Source organism: Felis catus, chromosome B1 (genome assembly GCF_018350175.1).
Source record: "Felis catus isolate Fca126 chromosome B1, F.catus_Fca126_mat1.0, whole genome shotgun sequence".
In the NCBI taxonomy this organism is placed as follows: Eukaryota; Metazoa; Chordata; class Mammalia; order Carnivora; family Felidae; genus Felis; species Felis catus.
Genome location: NC_058371.1, coordinates 45,032,920 through 45,050,879, shown reverse-complemented (window position 1 = coordinate 45,050,879; position 17,960 = coordinate 45,032,920). Strand labels below are relative to the sequence as shown.

Genomic DNA, 17,960 nt, shown 5'->3' with positions numbered 1-17,960 from the left:
TGCGTTCAGCATACATTTTCTTGTTTAAATAATCAAGCTCTGTTTATGCCTTCCACCCACACTGCCGTATTCACTGTGACTCATAGATTACTCCCCCACTGTGTGCCACAGCAATCAGGAATGTCCAGCAGAAGGTGAGCACGCTTCGGTTAGACACCCTTCAGGGTGCAGGTGCGGGGAGGGGCATCTGGTCCTCATTCTGGGAGGAGTAGCGCCCTGTCTCTCACTGGTGAGTCTCCTCATCTCCTTCGGTGCTCCCTAACCTTCCCCACTGCCCACCGTATAATGACTGACATTAACACAGCACGTCCTGTAGGGGAGATACAGAACTAGAAGCTTCTCGTGTGTATTTCACGTATCCATGTTTCACTGGTGAGCAAACCAAAGCTCAGGGTCCTTGAATAACCCCCGCAAGGTCACGCAGCTTGTACAGGGCAGGGGAGATTTCAAAAGACCTCCTGGCCCCAGTGCTTTACTATATACTGACTTCCCCTCCAACCTGCCACTTCTGCCCCACGCCCACGGGGGCAGACCTACCATTTTCTCAAGCAAAGGCCCAGCTGATTTTCCAGGTCACGTTCTTTCTTGTCTTGCCTGTTAATGGGCATCACCCTACCTACTCCTTTAACAAAGCCAAGGCGTTTTCTCCACCCTGCCGCATAACAAATATTTCTGCCATCTCTCCCTACTCCCTTTTCTGCTTAAGTTTTTGTGAAATTCTGGACAGACCATGAGTCTCTTTTCCACAAAGGCCCATTCCGTATTTGCTTAGGGAGCAGTAGACAGAGCAGACAAGGGCGGGGGGGGGGGGGGGGGGGGGGGTAAGGGGCTACAGGTGTTTCGAGCCCATACTGGTCACAGTGAGCGAAACCCATAAAAACTCGACGAGTCTGACGCCGTGGGAGAAAACTAGTTTCAAAAGCGCGCATGCGCGTGTTTACAGCTGCCAGGGCCCGCCCGGTGTGCCTGGGTCAGCGGGGCAAGCTCGCCGCAGGCATCGTCCTGCCCGGGGACCTAACGGGCCCCACCCCCCGGGGCCCCCCACCCAAAGCACAGGTGCATATTCGCGGAGACTGCCACAACCCCCCGACCGGGTCCTGAATCACGCGTGACTCACTTGTCAGCCGATTTCTCTGCAGAAAGCTCTTAGCAGTTAATTTCTGGCTAATTTATTATCCTTCAGCTTAGCCCTACAGCGCCATTAGCTAGGAGCCTGACACGACTGAGTGAAATATTGTCTAATTTATTATCTTATTACTCCTCTGGAACAGGATCAATTAATTACCCATTAAAGTATTTCAGCTGCGGAGATTTATTAGGGGCCCTCTGCATTTTAACAGATGATTAGTTATACATGTTTGTTTGCTTGAAGAGCAGAGACTAGCAAATGAATAGAGGCTATGGAGGAGAGAGAGGGGAGCCGGAGCCGTGCAGCAAGAGGCAGTTAATGGATCTCCTCTGACTCCGTGAAAATGGAGCAGTCAATGACAAGAATTATCGACTCATTCACTTGCGGTTTTGAGATAACCATATGTACAGCGGAAGGGGCGGAGGGGGAGAAAAACCCTCACTCAACTGCTTTTTCCATTCAATAAATTCGCTTCAGAATATATTGGATTGGGGTTTGATGGCTATTTCGTGTTTTGCAGAGTGCTGACACTGGTATGATTCAGTAATTATTGTTTCTTTTAAGTTATTGCTGTAATTTTGCTCTCTAAGATCCCAATCAATTTCTGCCTCTCAAGGGCACGCTTGAAAAGCGATATTTGAAAACAGCCCTCTGATAGATTGTGCTGCTACACAGTGGCTGAGACAAATAGCCTAATCTGGCACAAATTAGCTTGGCTTCCACAGATAGTTTTATACAGCGATGTAAATTATATTGTCAGGCCCAGTCACTTTCCTGCTTAGAGTGCAGCTAACAAGGAACCATGGAGACATTATTGGTGCTGCCGTGCACTCCCTGGGATGCTGCAAAGCCATTTGTAAGGGGCGAGAGAGAGAGAGAGAGAGAGAGAGAGAGAGAGAGCTAGCAGGGGCGAGAGAGAGACTTGGGGTAACAAAAGCAAGGTAGTCAAGCAGAAGCGAGCTAGAACAAGGAGGCGTGGAGGAAGCCCAGAGTCCTCTTGATCGGGGCTGAACTAAACCCCTGGAAGAGGAGGCTCCTGAGTGTGAGATGGGCGGGCCCATTCTGTGGCAGAGACGGGGAGGGAGTGAAACGCTCTGTCTGGAGGGCTGCAAGCAAGAGAGGCAGGGCTCTGTTGGAAGCAGCACCGAGAGGAGGCAACCCGAACCCCATCCTCCTCTCCGCCTGGAGAAATGGTTTGCGCTGGCCTGGGCTGGGGAGGGCCCTGCGATGTGCTGAGCAGAGCAGGACAGAAATGTGCTGAGCTGAAGCAGGGCCGGGCCCGGCACTGGCCACCCGGGGTAGGCAAGGCAGAGTGAACCGACCAGCTCGCCCGATGGAGGGGGCAGGCCCCAGGCCCAGTGAGCGCCCAGTGGGGCTCCATGCTCCGTATCCTGTGGCAGGTAGAACGAAGCCTGCCTCAAAAGCGTTGTTCCTGTGCCAGCGTGGGGAGCCTCCTGACCTTTGCCTTCTCTGCCTGGCTGTCAGGATCCTCTGGGACCTGGGGCCACTCGCCTTGGCCACCACAACCCGACGCTGCTCATCACCACCCAGTCAGATCCGGCCCCTTCACCATCCTCAACAGTCAGCTCCTCCTTCCCCTTCTCTCGCTCCCATCCAGCGCCCTGTCTTCTTGCGCCAGGGACACCCCCACTTCTCCAGGCCCCTTCACAGCCCCTCCAAGGAGATTCTACCACAGGGCCTGGCAGCAGAATGCTGCCTTCCTGCCTGCATTTCGCATCTGTGGAATCAAATTCCAAGTTTTTGGAGGCTCACTTTAGGTGCTGGGATAGAAACAGGCCCAGCCCCAAGGGCAGTAACCAACCGCTAACCTAACTTGTCCTGGGACAAGTCCCCAGGCCCAGGGACCGTGGAACCCACTCTGGAGTGTGTCAGGAGCTTAGGCGAGAGGAAGGCCCTGTGGGGGGCTGACCAGGGTAGTGCCAGAGTCTGGGTAGACAGCGGTGAGTATGGAAACACCACATTCACCTGCCTTGACCTGGATGGGTCCCAGGGGAGCTCCCCTACCGATGCAATCAGCGGGTTTGGGTCTTGGGGACCACACCATACAGTCTTCCACCCCTCCAGTTCCAAGCCTGCGCCAACATCATGGTCAAAGGCCATCCTTGGCAAGTGACTGGACATACATTTCTCAGAGGTAAGCAATGAGGAGGACACTTAACTGACAGCCTTCTGAGGGGAAACAGCTTCCCCACACATGTCCTGAGCCTCTTTGTCTGATAATGGCCCGAGAGCATTTGCTGCTTGAAAGAAAGCGTTTGCTCTGAGTTTCATTTCGTCTTTCCTGCCCGCCTCACTGCCATCTGATACTTCTGAACTGCTCTCGGCCAGATGTCTGCCCATTCCTGCTTAGAACTTACCTACCCCTCAGTGACTCCAGGAGGGAGGCCGCTATTCCTGTTGGGTTTATTTGGAAAATGAGAGTCACATGCACAGATGACAAAAATACAACATAAGCAAGAATGGTGTTGACTCTCCAACCAATCTGATGAAAATATTGTTGTCAAGCAGAAGGGCGCTTGTATTTCTTTAACCCTACCGCGTGACAGATAATGCTTTATGTAGCTCACGCTGTCTAAATTAATTAAGGTAATGCTGTAAAAATAAACTCCAAGATGTATGGGCTCTCCAACACAATAGAAGTTTATTTCCCACTTAGCCTAGTCTAAAATAGCATCCCTAACAAGAGGGGTGGTGCTCCTCCAAGCAGTGAGTGGGGGCCCTGCATGGGTCCATCTTGTGGCTTTCGTCTTCAACAGAGGGCTCCCAAGCTCGCTGTGTATTCCGCATCAAGTCTGAAAGGGAAAAAACATGGCAGTGTGTCCATGGGAGGGTCCTAATGGGCCAGGCCTGGAAGCAGCCTGCATCACTTCCAAGGGGTGTGCAATAAACGTCTAGTAGATGGATGCCTGTATGAGCGAGGAAATGAACGCATTCCCCATCTTCCCAGCAAGAACTAGTAAAAAAGATGAGTTTCAGGCAGAAAGGGGAAAAAGAAAACTAGGTCTCTTCTATTTCTCTGTTGGTATTTGAGCCATGACTTACCGTATTAACATTTTTGTGTTTTCTCTAGCAATTATAATGCACCAGAATCTCAACTTTCCACAATCGTTGCATCTTTTCATGCAAAATGCAAAAACTTTGCGACTGGATAGGTCAGTCTACCATCTCTCCCCATCTTTTATGCCATATCTTTTCCATCTTTATGTGTGATGAAACCCACAAGACAATGTTAGAACATACGCTTTAAATGTCATGTGTATTTTAGAGAAATTAAGAAACGAAAAATAACATTTTTTATTTGCTCCAGACATTTACCATTTTTTGATGTTCTTCACTCCTTCATGAAGATCTGCTTTACCATTTGGTATCATTGCAATCTAAAGACCTTCTCTAGCATTTGTCGTAGTGCGGACCCACTGGCAATGAACTCACTTGGCTTGTTTTAGCGAAAAATGTCTTTAGTTTGCCTTCGTTCTTACAAGATCTTTTGACTGGATATAAATTTTGGGTGGACAGAGTTTTTGTTTCTTTCTTTTTTTTTTTTTAATCACTTTAAAGACAGTCTTCCAGTATTTTCTTACCTTCATCAAATCATTGCCTTCCTAGATATAATGTGCCCTTTTGCTCCGACTGCTCTCAAGAGGTTTGCTTTCTCCTCTGGTTTTTCATAATTTGCCTATGATGTGCCAAGGTCTTCACATTTGTCCCATTTGGGGTTTGCTGAGATTTTTGAATGTGTAAATTTGTCTTTCATCATATTTGGGAAATACTTTTTTCGTTATTTCTTCACATTATTTCTTTCTATTCTTTTTGTTTGTTGTTGTTTTTTTCCTTTCCATTCTTTCTTAAGAGTGGACAATTCATGCGGCACCCAGGTGGTTCAGTTGGTTGAGTCTCCAACTCTTGATTTTGGCTCAGGTCTTGATCCCAGGGTCGTGGGATCAAACCCTGTGTCGGGCTCTGCACTGAGCATGGAGCCTGCTTAAGAGTCTCTCTCTCTGTCCCTCTGCCCCTCTCCCCACCTGCACTCTTTCTCTAGAAAGAGAGAGAGAAAGAAAGAAAGAAAGAAAGAAAGAAAGAAAGAAAGAAAGAAAGAAAGAAAGACTTATATTGACCTAACTTCAAGTTCACAGACTCTTTCTCCATCATCTCTGTTCTGCTTTTAAGTCCACCCAGTGAATTTTTACTTCAAATATTTTATTTTCAACTTCTGCTGGGTCCTTTTAACAGTTTCTATTTCCCCACCAAGGTTATATATTTTTTCATTTGTTTCAGACATATTTTCTCATGTGTTAATGAGTATAGTAATAATAACTAATTTAAAGTCCTTTTTTCTGCTAATTCCAACATTTGGGTCAAGAAAGGATCAGTCTTAGGATGCCCGGGTGGCTCAGTCAGTTAAGCATCCAACATCAGCTCAGGTCATGATCTTACAATTCATGAGTTCGAGCCCCGTGTCAGGCTCTGTGCTGACAGCTCAGAGCCTGAAGCCTCCTTTGGATTCTGTGTCTCCCTCTCTCTCTGCCCCTCCCCTGCTCACAATCTGTCTCTCTCTCTCTCAAAAATAAATAAACCTTAATTCAAAAAAAAAAAAAAGATGGAATCTGTCTTCACTGATTGTGTTTTCTCTTGAAAACAAGTCACATTTTTCTAGCTCTTTCTGTGCTAAGTAGTTTTGGATTATATTCTGGACATTGTGAATGTTGTGTTGTGGGTACTCTGAATTCTGTTACATTCTGCTGAAGAGTGTTAAGTTGTTAGTGTTGTAGTTGTTGTTATAACAATAATCAAGGCAACTAGATTGGTTGGGTTGAAATTGTCAGTTCTGTCTTGTGGATGGCAGCTCAAATCTCAGTCCAATTCTTCTATTTTTAGCTGAGCTGCTTGGATTCTACCCCATGCATGCTGGAACCTGAGATTTGGGTGCAGTTTATATTTAGCAGCCATAGTTGCCCAAAACTTTGTCATCTGCTCCCTTAGGCCAGGAAAATTGCAGGTTTCCTAGAGGAGTTTTAGCTGCCCCCACATGGGATAGACTGCAGCTACGGGCCATAATAAATGGAAGGCTTACCACACACTATTCCTTTCTCCCAGGTGTCAATGGTGCCTTCAGGTGGCTGTTTCTTGAGTTTTGTCCAGAGTTTACAGTTACCATCTGTTTTGGAGGGGATTCGTCCAATCGGCACTTAACTTGGCCATGCCGGAAGTAGAGCCATCCCAATGTATTTGGGGGTGGCAGGAAGCTAGATGTTCTAATAAGACCACCCTTCATAGCTCCTGGTCATACTGCATTTCATAAAACTTTAACCTAACTTTCAAAGGTGAAAGAGGTGTTGTGGCAGGAGTGTGGAAGGAACAGAATCCAACTAAAAATTCAGACGTGACTGGATCTTTAATGTGCATCATTACACGTGTCTTTAACACATCAACAAGCATTTCCTGGGCGTCTGCTATATGCCAAACAGGGAATTTGCAACCAGAGCTCTTAACGGATAGGGTACATCAAAGCTCCTCCAACCCTGATTAATGTGAATATATAGGTAGTCCTGTACCACGTGAGGCATAATGAACAATGGTCACTATTCTAAGTGTCAAATGTGTGCCATGCACTGGCTCTAACCATCACAAGAACCCTGCAATTTTGTCATCTTTATTTTACATGAGCAGTGCTGTGGGGTGGAAAATGATCAGGTGTCAAAGTTAGATAAGCCGAGGTTTTGATCTTAACTTTGACACTAACTAAATGACCACAGCCTAAGGCCAATTGCTGGACATCTGCAAGCTTCAGTTAACTTACCTATAAACACTCCAAGTTGTCATAATGATGAGAAATAACGAGAATAGAACAACTAATACAGAACCTGGCTCATCGAGCTACCATTTTTTTTATAGACAAGAATACTTAAGATTAGGTAGTTTGCATAACTGGCTCACAAATAGGAAGTTGTCTTGCCATCTAGAAAATGCCATAACTGGGTTTCAACCTCATGTCTGTGTATTTCCTTTATAGCTATAAGCTGCATTATCTCCATAATAATATCGCCATCAATTATGGAGTACCTATTGTGTCCAAGAACTATACTAGGTGCTTACCATATGTAGAGACAGCCCTGAAACTAAGCAAAAGATAAGAAAAAATAAGACCCTCGGATCAGGTGATTTTTCCCCTTATGGAATCATGAAAATTATGATGATATTTCTTTATGATATCATGGTCTTTAAGATATTTCTCACTAACCCAGAGTTAAGGTCTTCCCTTGGGGGAAGCACCTTCCCTTGATGGAGTTGCTGTCTACCCCAAATGGTAAGAGAAAGATAAAATGGCTCTTCTCCTGGAGAAGCAGAGGTCCTACAAATGGCCACCCGGGAACCCTTTCATTCGAGAATACATTTAAATGGCTCAGAGGGGTGGGGAAAGAATGAAGTTTGGACAGAGGAATATTTCAGGCCCCCTCAAGCCACTGACACAGTCAACAGCCCTCTGCTCCTTTCTGTGCATCGGAGAGTCAAGCCGGCTATTATTCACTCATTTCATATCTTGCATTTCAATCAAATTCGGAGTTACAAGAAAATTGCCTTTGTCAAGCCGTCATTAGTGGGTTCAAGATTCTTGACGAGTATACACACAGACCTTCCGCACCCACATAGTTATTTAAAGCGATCACTGAATTCACTTAAAAGCAATTATCTAGTGGGTTGGCCAGATTCCACTTCTCTCCTATATAGCACGACACGTTTTATCATTTCTGTTCAGTATCCCACATCATTGACTTACAGGTTGGTGTTGAATGTTAGTCACATTGTCAGGCCTACTGGTATATCTATTCATGTACTTATCTGTTCAACAAATAATTCTCCAATGCCTGCCTGTGTTGGACACAGAAACTAGAGACGTGCACTGTTGTGTTTTACGATCTCTATCACAGCCTGATACCGTAGACAGTGTCCTGGCTCTGAAGCCAGAGATCCGGACTCAAGCTCTGTCTCCTTTCTTCACCAAATGAAAGACCTCAGCTAAGTCATTTAACTTCATGGAATCTCAATTTCCACACACCTGTAAAGAGGGAATAATTTGCTCGACATCTCTGACTAACGAGGTCTTGTGAGGTTCCAACAAAATCATATAAACAAAAGCATCAACGTTGTACAACAGTATATAAGTATAAGCTATCATTCTAATTAAATACCACATGTCATTTATATTTATTGCTATATGTTTTCTTCACTATATGTTCCTAATAATTTTCATGAGCAGAGCTATTGCTATTATTATAATAGGCAAGCACTACACATTATACAAAAGCTTTGCATAGAGCAACCGAGGGTGAGGGGTAAAGGAATTTTTCGAAGATAGTATATCTTAGCCATTGTTTTCTCCATCAAATAAAGAAGACAACCCAGCCTCTTGGAGCTTACAATATAGTCACAAGTACAGATACTGATGATTTAATTATTGGTTTGATTAGTGTTGGTAAAGAAGAATTAACAGGGGCCATAGGAGCATAGAACAAGGAGAGGGCCCTAGCAGAAAGGAGGAGGGCCCCCCTGAGAAAATAATCCCAAAGTTGAGCTCTGTAGCATATGCAGTAGTTAACCGAGCAGGGAGGAAAGCAGAAGGAGTGCTCCAACAATGAGAGAGGTATGTTTGAAAGACCGGAACCGAGGGATAGCAAAGCCGGATTGAGGTGTCGAAAAAAACCCGCTGTGCCAGGACCGAAGAGAACCAAGCTCAGAGAGGCATGAGATCAGCCTGGTGACTCAGGCAGAGGTCACATCATGCACTGTCTTCTAGGGCGCATTACAAATTTGGGTTCACGAAAAGCCATGGAAGGATTTTAAGCAGGAGTGATCTTATCATATTTTCCTTTTTACGAAGTAACTTCGACAGTGGAATGGGACATTGATCTCAAGGGGCAGGAGTAAGTGTAGGAAGACCAGGGAAGGACCTATTGCAGTGATCCAAGAAAGAGATCATGGTACCTTGTACTCAGCTGGTGGCGGTGGGATAGAGAAGTGTCTATATCTAAAATATGTAAGAGATATAAATAGCGAGAGTTCGAGAAATACCGATGTGTAGCAGTGAGAGAAAGACAGAACTCGAGAATGATCCCAGGTTTCTGGTTGGAGCGACCGGGTATGACAATGACACTCGCCCAGAAAGTAACTGTAGGAGGAGCAGGATGGAGAGGAAAGATAGTGAGCTGCGTTTTAGGAAATATGAACTGTGAGGGGCCTGTGGCAGCCAATCGTCCTCCCAGACTTCATTCTGGGGAAGCTGGGGGAGGGAGGGGGGCGAAAGGAAAGCGCCAAGAACCTCGATCTGACAGTTGGATAAAACTTGTCCTTGTGCCTTAGGTCATTTTAATAAATGTGCTTGATTTCTCATCATTCTATGGGGGGTGATGAAAGTCCAGGATCTTCCATTTTTCGCTTTCACAACAGAGGGTCCTGGGTCTCGCCTGATGCAAGGCTCAGGTGGTCCCACGCTCCCCAGCTTAGCCTGTGACGAGGTGTGGTCCTGTGGGTTGGGCGTGTAAGTGCCATGTACAACCACGGGCTCACTTTCTGAAAACGGAGCTGGTTGCCCTCAGCTTCCTCTTCCCCCTTTGTGCATGTGCTGGAACATGGTGCTTTGGAGATATCTGTCACCCTGTGGAAGAGGACAGTGCCCCAGATGGTGGAGTAACAAGATAGAAAAAAAAAAAACTAAATCCCTGGGCAACTTCATGAAACAGGCCTACTTGCCCTCCCCGGAATGCCCAGAAGCTCTGGACTCTGGTGTGAAACACAAATAAACTGCAGTCTTATTTGAGCCACCGTACTTTGTATTCTCTTTGTTACAGCAAAGTAGCCAAGTGGAACTGCCTGGTAAAAAAGGTGGATAGAGGGTCTCAGGAGAGCCAGAAAGTCTTCAGAACATAAGAGGCTATCGAAGCTGTGGCGAAGAGATAAATAGTCTTGGCAAGAAAGGCAATCAGGTGAGAAAGCAGAGACGTGGGCAAAACCCTAAGGACTCCAACGGAAGAGGCAGGTGCTAAAACCCCAGCTGACGAAGCAACCTGAGAAGTGACCAGAAAGGTGAACGGACTCCAGGAGAATGGGGCGCTCCGGAAGAGAGTGGTCAGTGCTGGGAGGGAGCACACAGATTAGCGTCTATTTGAGTTCATGGCTTGGAGCTCACTGGTGACTTGGGGAGAAGCTCTGAGGGCATGGAAGAGAGCAGAAGCCATGCCCAAGTAAACTGAGAGGCAACAGAAGCGATGCGTATAGCATAGCTGTTCAGGAAGTGGGGCCGAAAAGGGCAGGGACGAGATAGCTAATCCAGAGATTATGGCAGGGGCAGCATTTTTTAAAGTGGAAGAGATTTGGGGGCGCCTGGGTGGCTCAGTTGGTCGGGCGTCCGACTCCGGCTCAGGTCATGATCTCACAGCTCATGAGTTCGAGCCCCGCGTCGGGCTCTGTACTGACAGCTTGGAGCCTGGAGACTGCTTCGGATTTGGTGTCTCTGTCTCTCTCTGCCCCTCCCCTGCTCACGCTCTTAGTCTCTCAGGAGTAGAAGTCATAGCACTACGTCACAAGAAGGTGAGAAATAATGGGATGATTTAGGGCAATGGGGTGGAATTGGCCACAGAGAGAAGGAAAAGACACGGGCCCTATTTTACGAGAAGGGAAGCATTTTGCAACCACACATCTGCTCCGCTAAACTGGGTCCAGGTTCACAACCGCCTTTCTGTCATCACATTAGACAACCAATTACCAAATCAGTCAAGTGGGACTAATAAAGAGTTTTGGAGTAAACATTTATAATAATGGTCTAGTTTTTGCAGAGTTTTGAAGCCAACCTAATTAGTGGACACTGGATGCCGAAGCCGTCTACATTTTATTATGTGTGCTAATATGTGCGTACAAAATACAGGCAAATCCCAATTAGAAAGTTAGAATAAGAGCTTCTTGAAGGCAGGAATTTTATACCATTTTTGTTTTGAGTCCCCAGCACTTAATGGATGCTCAGTAAATATTTCAAGGATTCAGTTAAAACGGGGTTTCACAAAACAATTATACTTCTTTACGAAAGAATTTGCCGCTAGGTGCTTTCGAATTAGCCAGTAGCCGTGTTGCATTTAACCTTTGAACGGAAACTCACATTCGAATGTTGGCTATAAATGCCGTTAGCATCCTGCATTATTACCACAGAATCTGGCCACCCCAGTAGTTCAGGGACATATCTATGAAGTAAAATCGAGAACCCAAACCCTCTGAAGTCGGGGAAGAGAGGGTGTAGAGAGCCACTGGAGAAGACAGCAGCAGCAGAAAAATTTCTGAAATTTCAAAAGCGGAGAGGTCGTGAGTGGGGAGAGGGAAATACAAAGGACCCTCACCTGACTAGCCAGTTGGATACACTTTGTCTTTGTGCCTCGGGTCTTTTTAATTGATTTACTTAATATCTTATCATTCTACCATGGGTTGACAAAGTCCAGGGCCTACCTCTTTATCTCGCCCCTGAGGTGAGTGTCTCCTTGAGGCCGAGAAGTGATTACAGGAAGGAAATACGCAGCTCTCCGGCGCCAGTTTTTACCGGAGCTCTAAAACTCACCCTACCATGTCCTTGGTTTCTGAATTATTAGTCTACTCGCCCTCTTTGCCCCCTGTCAGAAGATGTAACTAAGACACACTGACAGTTCCTGGAGAGCTGTGTTCGTCTCTTCCGGGTCACTGCAGGTCGCCCTCAAGAACACAGCTCAGCTCGGACGATTTGGTTGATGGGAACCCCCCGCCTTCCGTCTTTATCTGCCTTCGGAACAGAGCAGAGAAGGGACTGGGGGCATTAGAAACGGCACTTCCGAGAGAGAGACGAGCCAGGGCCACCCCTCCATTTGTGGGTGAGAAGGATTGCCCGAGACAGGGAAGCAATTGGCCCGAGGTCGTGCAGCCACGGGGAGCGGCAGGCCAGGACTGGGGTTCCGATCTCCTGGCTCCTGGCCCAAGATTTCCCTGAGAGACCCCCAGATTAAGACCTTCTCCCCTTTGCAAACATTGACTCCCAACCATGTCTATCTTTTTTTACACCGGTCAGGAAAGAGAAGGATATAGGCATCTCTGTCCATATGCTCTATTTTTTTCCTGAGAAATCATCTGGGGCAAGATCTGTTCCTGGGTGGCATATGTTTTCCATTTTACAGCCTATTGTTTTATGCAAAAACACCTAAGAGGTCACAGAGACTCAAAAACTCCCTTGGCGTGCCGCCTTCCTTCTGAGCATCTTCATAGCCCTTGCACCGCGCCCCCTCCTAAAACCATCACTCCCCAGTATCTAATCTACCTGGGCTCCCTATTCCGTTTTGTAAACCCGTCCTCCCAAAGCGAGGCATTCGGCCTCCAAAGGCCACCCAGTCCACAGCCATGCCTTAGAGATGGCCAGGGAGCAAAGACAACCCTCAGCAGGAAGAGCCGCACCTCCAGGACCCTTTTATGTCTTCCAGGCATTTGCACACAGATATTTATACATGCATCCACACGCACACACATGCAAAGACACACACAGACATGTGGCCACCGCGTGAGCCAAAATGGGGAAGAAAAAAAAAGGCCCACGCAGGAAAGGAGAAAATGTCCCCTTTATATCTGCAGGCTGCCTCCAGCAAAAGCATTCCTAAATACGATAGGTTAAATATATTGCTGCCATTACACTCTACAAGAAACACATTCCATAAAAACGAAGGTGCTGTAAATTATACAAATATGATGCTAACAAGCCAGGAAACGCGCCGCTAATGAGGTCAGCTCCAGAACTCCCGCAGCGTTGCAAATCAGGTGCCAATCCTGCATGTGAGGTACAAGAACGGCTTTGGGTCAGCATTTTCCAAGTGCGTTTGTAACCTGCTGTTTGGTGTATGGTTGCACAGGTAGATAAAAAGCCTCCACTTCTCCCCCCCACGGCAAACCCCCCCCAACTTTGTTTATGTGTCAAATATCCAAGCCAGCCGAAGAGCACGCTCCGCATTAATGTACCTGACGATTATGCCTATTGTTCTCCTGCTCGGAGTGGAGAATTAGTCACTCAGATGTGTAAATATTGGTTACAGTTTTGAAGCATGCAAGCTTTGTGTTTCTATCAGCCCCATTCCTGGAGGAATTATGCATGCTGTTGGCACCGGGTTTTGTACACACTGTATTTGCTAAAGCTCTAAAAATCAAATAAACATGTTCTCGGCTCCTGAATTATTAGTCCATTCACCATCTTTCCCCGTTAGGGGGGGAAACAATAAACACGCCGAAATGTGGCATTTAGGAACTGCAACAAGATTTCTGCTTGGCATTTACAAGTTGGAGAACAATCGAAACACCCTTCCTATGCCTTTGTCACAAGGCCTCCGGCACAGAGAGCCAAGAAGCCTCTGAAATCGCTCCTGACCTGGAGGTGGACGTGACCTTCCCCTAGGGTCCAGGTGCAGCCTCCACTCGCGGATATGTATCAGATGTGGGGACCGGGGTCGTTCCCAGAGACGAGGGCAGAGAGGGAGGTCGAGAATCTGGCCGTCACACCATCCCAGTTCGGAGGCCAGAGCCACACCTGTGAAGAGCAGCCTGGTTTTCCCGTCTGAGAGTTCCAGCCTCTATGTCCTGCCCATGGTTGGGATTCGTGGAGCTACAAGACGGGGCTGAAGAGGCTTTGCTCAGAATGGTTACTTAGAGTTACCCAATATGCCAAAGATCCCCTCAAACTGGCAGCCATTTGGAGGCAGAGAGGGCAGTCGATTTGATAGGCCAACCCCATAGTTATTTCTTAGCTTTTTTTTTTTTTTTTTGGCCATACCAGGATCCAAGGTAATTCAGGTTTAAAGCCACTGAGGGTGAGTGAATAGAAAAGTGAGGGGTTTCATGTGAGATGCACAAAAGAATGTAAGCGAACATTTAGCAGATAAATATGATCACAAAAATATCTCCTACATCCCCCAACGCTAAGCAAGGTATTTATGGTACGGCTTCAATTTAGAGCCCACAGCAGGGGAGGGAGGTAGTTTTGTTCTGAACCGCCTGGCCTAGCCCTAGTCTCAGACACCTGTTTATACTCTATCGCAAAGGCTTTATTGAGTCTGTTCTCCCCAGTCTAGGGGCCCTGCCGTGGATCTATTTGTATACACATATCCTAGGTTTTGGAAATAACTTCAGCACATAAATGCCATTATTTCCAACAGAGTTGGTGTAAACCATATTTACTACTCAAACACTCAGCTGAAAATCGAGCTGCAAGGAAACAGTAGCAGCAGCAGCAGCGACAACAAAGAAATCAGTGACAGCTACAAACCACAGCCACAAATCAAACAAATTCGTAAAGTGGCCTTGAGGTGGGAAGCACAAAGCAAAGACATAGCAAGATGGCGGGCGGTGGCAGGCGCTCAACATACAGGAAAGAAAATTGAATTAGTAGTTCCCTGCTCTAAATTAAATACGGACTACGTGTGGAGAGCACACAGGGACGTCAAAAGGCACAAGGAAGGTATGGAGGGACAGGGGCCACGGTGCGAGGCACTCGTTGTTCTCACTACCATAAAAATCCCGACCTTCTATATGATCATAGACCAGGGGGTCTCAGGGTCTATGCAGAGAGCACAGGAGCATCTCCCTGATATCCAGCACCAGCCCAACAAGAGGAAACGTTAAACGGGCAGCATCCACACAAGTTAAGACTCTCTCTCCCTTGGAGGCGTGAACTGTCTTGACTGACTCCTCCAGTCAAGAAAGGCAAAACCACAACACCAGAGCCAAATGCACACCCCACGTGGGAATTTCCATTCGGTCATTCACTGTTCAGACAAGCATTTACTAAGCACCTGTTATATGTTTGGCACTGGAGAGGATAGAAATATATGTAGGGGCGCCTGGGTGGCTCAGTCAGGTAAAGGTCTGACTCTTGGTTGCAGCTCAGGTCATGGTCTCACGGCTTCATGGGTTCGAGCCCCGCATCCGGCTCTGTGCTGGCAGCATGGAGCTGCTTGGGATTCTCTCTCACTCCTTTGCTCTCTGCCTCTCCCCCACTCGTGCTGTCTCTCTCTCTCTCTCTCTCTCTCTCTCACTCTCTCAAAATAAATAAACTTAAAAAAAAAAAGATGGGGCACCTGGGTGGCGCAGTCGGTTAAGTGTCCGACTTCAGCCAGGTCACGATCTCATGGTCCGTGAGTTCGAGCCCCGCGTCGGGCTCTGGGCTGATGGCTCAGAGCCTGGAGCCTGTTTCTGATTCTGTCTCCCTCTCTCTCTGCCCCTCCCCCGTTCATGCTCTGTCTCTCTCTGTCCCAAAAATAAATAAACGTTGAAAAAAAAAATTTTTTTTAAAAAAAGAAAGAAAGAAATAGAGGCACCTGGGTGGCTCAGTTGGTTAAGCATCCAACTTTGGCTCAGGTAATGATCTCACATTCCACGGGTTCAAGCCCCATGTCAGGCTCTGCGCTGACAGCTCAGAGTCTGGAGCCTATTTCGTATTTTGTTTCCCTCTCTCTCTTTCCTCCTCTCCTTGCACTCTGTGTGTGTGTGTCTCTCTCTCAAAAATACATAAACATTAAAAAATCGTTTTAATTTTTAAAAAAGACACTATTGTCTAACGGGAATAAGAAACGTTAAATGAGAAAACCATGGTTAAATAAGAAAATGACAATGGCTTTTCAGAAAAAGTCTAAACAGCAGTGCATAAATGATGACCAACGGAGACAGTGATATAGGCTGTAAGTGCTGACCACGTCTCAGGCAAAGAGAGAGTGCTATAGGCTGGATGAGCCAGGAAGGCTTCAAGGAGGAGGTGAGCTTTGAAGGTAGATAGGACTCAGCCAGGCAGAATAGAGAGAGAAGCAGAATTGATGCAGGGGAATTGGGGTAAAGGCCAGGAGGTGGGAACACACATGGCGTGTTTGGGAAGTCTAAAGTGACCATTTGGATGGATGTGCCAATGGGCCTCTGTAGGACATTTCTCTACAGGAGAATGGAGGCAGGTAAAAGTTCATTTCTACTGAACGCCAAGCAAGCTAACGTTAGAGACCAGGTCATGGTTAAAACTTACCTGTAAGGAGCACAGAGCAGCCTTCACTAGAAGGAAAACCTGTATTCATATATTTTACATAATACACCTAGGGAAAGTGAGTAAATGTCAGAATCGACGCAAGGCAGGGTGTGGAAGAGGGCGGATGCATTTGTCTGCAGTGTGCCTGTGCGTATACATGCATTAACTGCACACTGGGGGCTGTGTACGCCCCCTTCCCTCCTGGAAAGCACTGAACCAGCACAGTATGCTTGCACACAGCCCTGCTTCCACTCAGGCAAGCTGTGTGTGTTCGAGGCAGGGGGGAGGGACAGCGGGGGAGGGAGACGGGGAGATGGTTCTTCAGGCCAGCAGAAGGTACTTGAACTCTGTGGGAAGGTCGGCTGTTTGTAACAAGGATGAGTTGAGAATCACCATAACCCAGGGCAGACAAAGTGTGAAATGTGCATTTTTCTCTTTCATTTCACACTATTTTTATGAGACCTCTGTGTAGATGCAGCAAGCAAAGCCCTTGGCTTGAGCCCTGTGGGTTGGCAGATTTATTACTGAAAAGAAAGAATGAAAGAAAGAAAAGAAAGAAAGAAAGGAAGGAAGGAAGGAAGGAAGGAAGGAAGGAAGGAAGGAAGGAAGAAAAGGAAAGAAAATGGTTCAGCTGTCTGGCCAGGTAGAAGGGATTATCTCTACTTGAGAGAAACCAGACCAAAAATGACTTGCCCGGGCCGAGAGGAGGACCCCTGCTCTGCCCAAAGCTGTGTGCCTTCTGCTGAAGCCAGAATTGCTACTAATTCCTAAAATGGTTCTTAATCCCACCTCCAGCCTGGCTGCGGGAACCAGACCGTCCCTCTCATAGATATTGTCCCCAACCCCTTTTGTGGCAAACTCTCGATGCCTGTCCCACCATGGTGCAGTTGCCAATCTGACGCATACTGACCATGGACCTAGAAGTCAGCCCCCGGCTGGGTCCCACGGTGGGGGGCCTGGGTCTGGAAAAACAAATCGCTGCCAGTGGTCCGGGCTCCCACAGAAGCCTCCCTGAGTCACGAACCAGGACCTCTGTCCTGAACCTTCTCCATCCAGGGCTCAGCCCAGAGCCAGCGCAGCCTTGAGTCAAATACCTGATCTCATTTTCACAACTAGTAAGGCCAAACGAGTACCAAAAATGGGCTATTAGAATCTACAAAACGCTCTTCCACTCACATCATCTCATTTGACCAATTTGTCCATTTTGACGGGTTTTACTAAACTCTTGCTATGTGCCAGGCACCGTGCTAGGCTCTGGGCATATGAAGGGTATGAAGACGGAGCCCCTGACCTTGGGACAACGCTCACAGATCAACAGCCTGCTTCTCCCAGCCCCTATTCGGGTAGGTATTACTTTTATACGCAGGAAATAGTTGAGGAAACCAGAACCCCCAGAAAGTGAGTACTGGTCCAAGGCCGCAGACCCAGCAAAGGAAAAATCCATACCTGGGAGCTGGTTCATCAGAATCCACACCCTGCAGGCTCCTCACTGGCTTAGGGGCTCTCCAAGGCTCTGCTTCTCGTGTTTTTCTCACTTCTCCCGCCACGCTTAGAACACACTACCCTCTCACTTCTCTTCTCCAGTGAGCTGGGTCGCTTCTTGCCTTTATCGAAGGCCATGCTCCTCCCGTAGAGAAGATCTTCAGATCGGCCGCCCTCCTGCCTCCCAGTACCTGGGCCTAGTGTCTTCCTCCGGCTTCTTGCTGCTTGCTTGCCTCGGCCAGGGAGAACTGGTTGGCTCTTCCCACCTCTCTAAATCTT

At 47.3% G+C, this 17,960-nt stretch overlaps 1 long non-coding RNA gene across 2 annotated transcripts in view; it reads right to left on the bottom strand.

Moving 5' to 3' along the window:
* Positions 1 to 17,960, bottom strand: part of LOC102901096 — a 148,760-nt gene that overhangs the window by 92,233 nt on the left and 38,567 nt on the right. The window contains exon 4 of one of the 2 annotated variants that reach the window (XR_002155821.3): positions 3,766 to 3,942. The exons of the other annotated variant lie outside the window; for it this stretch is intronic. This is a non-coding gene — a long non-coding RNA (uncharacterized LOC102901096). Of the gene's footprint in view, positions 1 to 3,765; positions 3,943 to 17,960 lie in introns of those variants that run through there. 2 annotated transcript variants of the gene reach the window in all.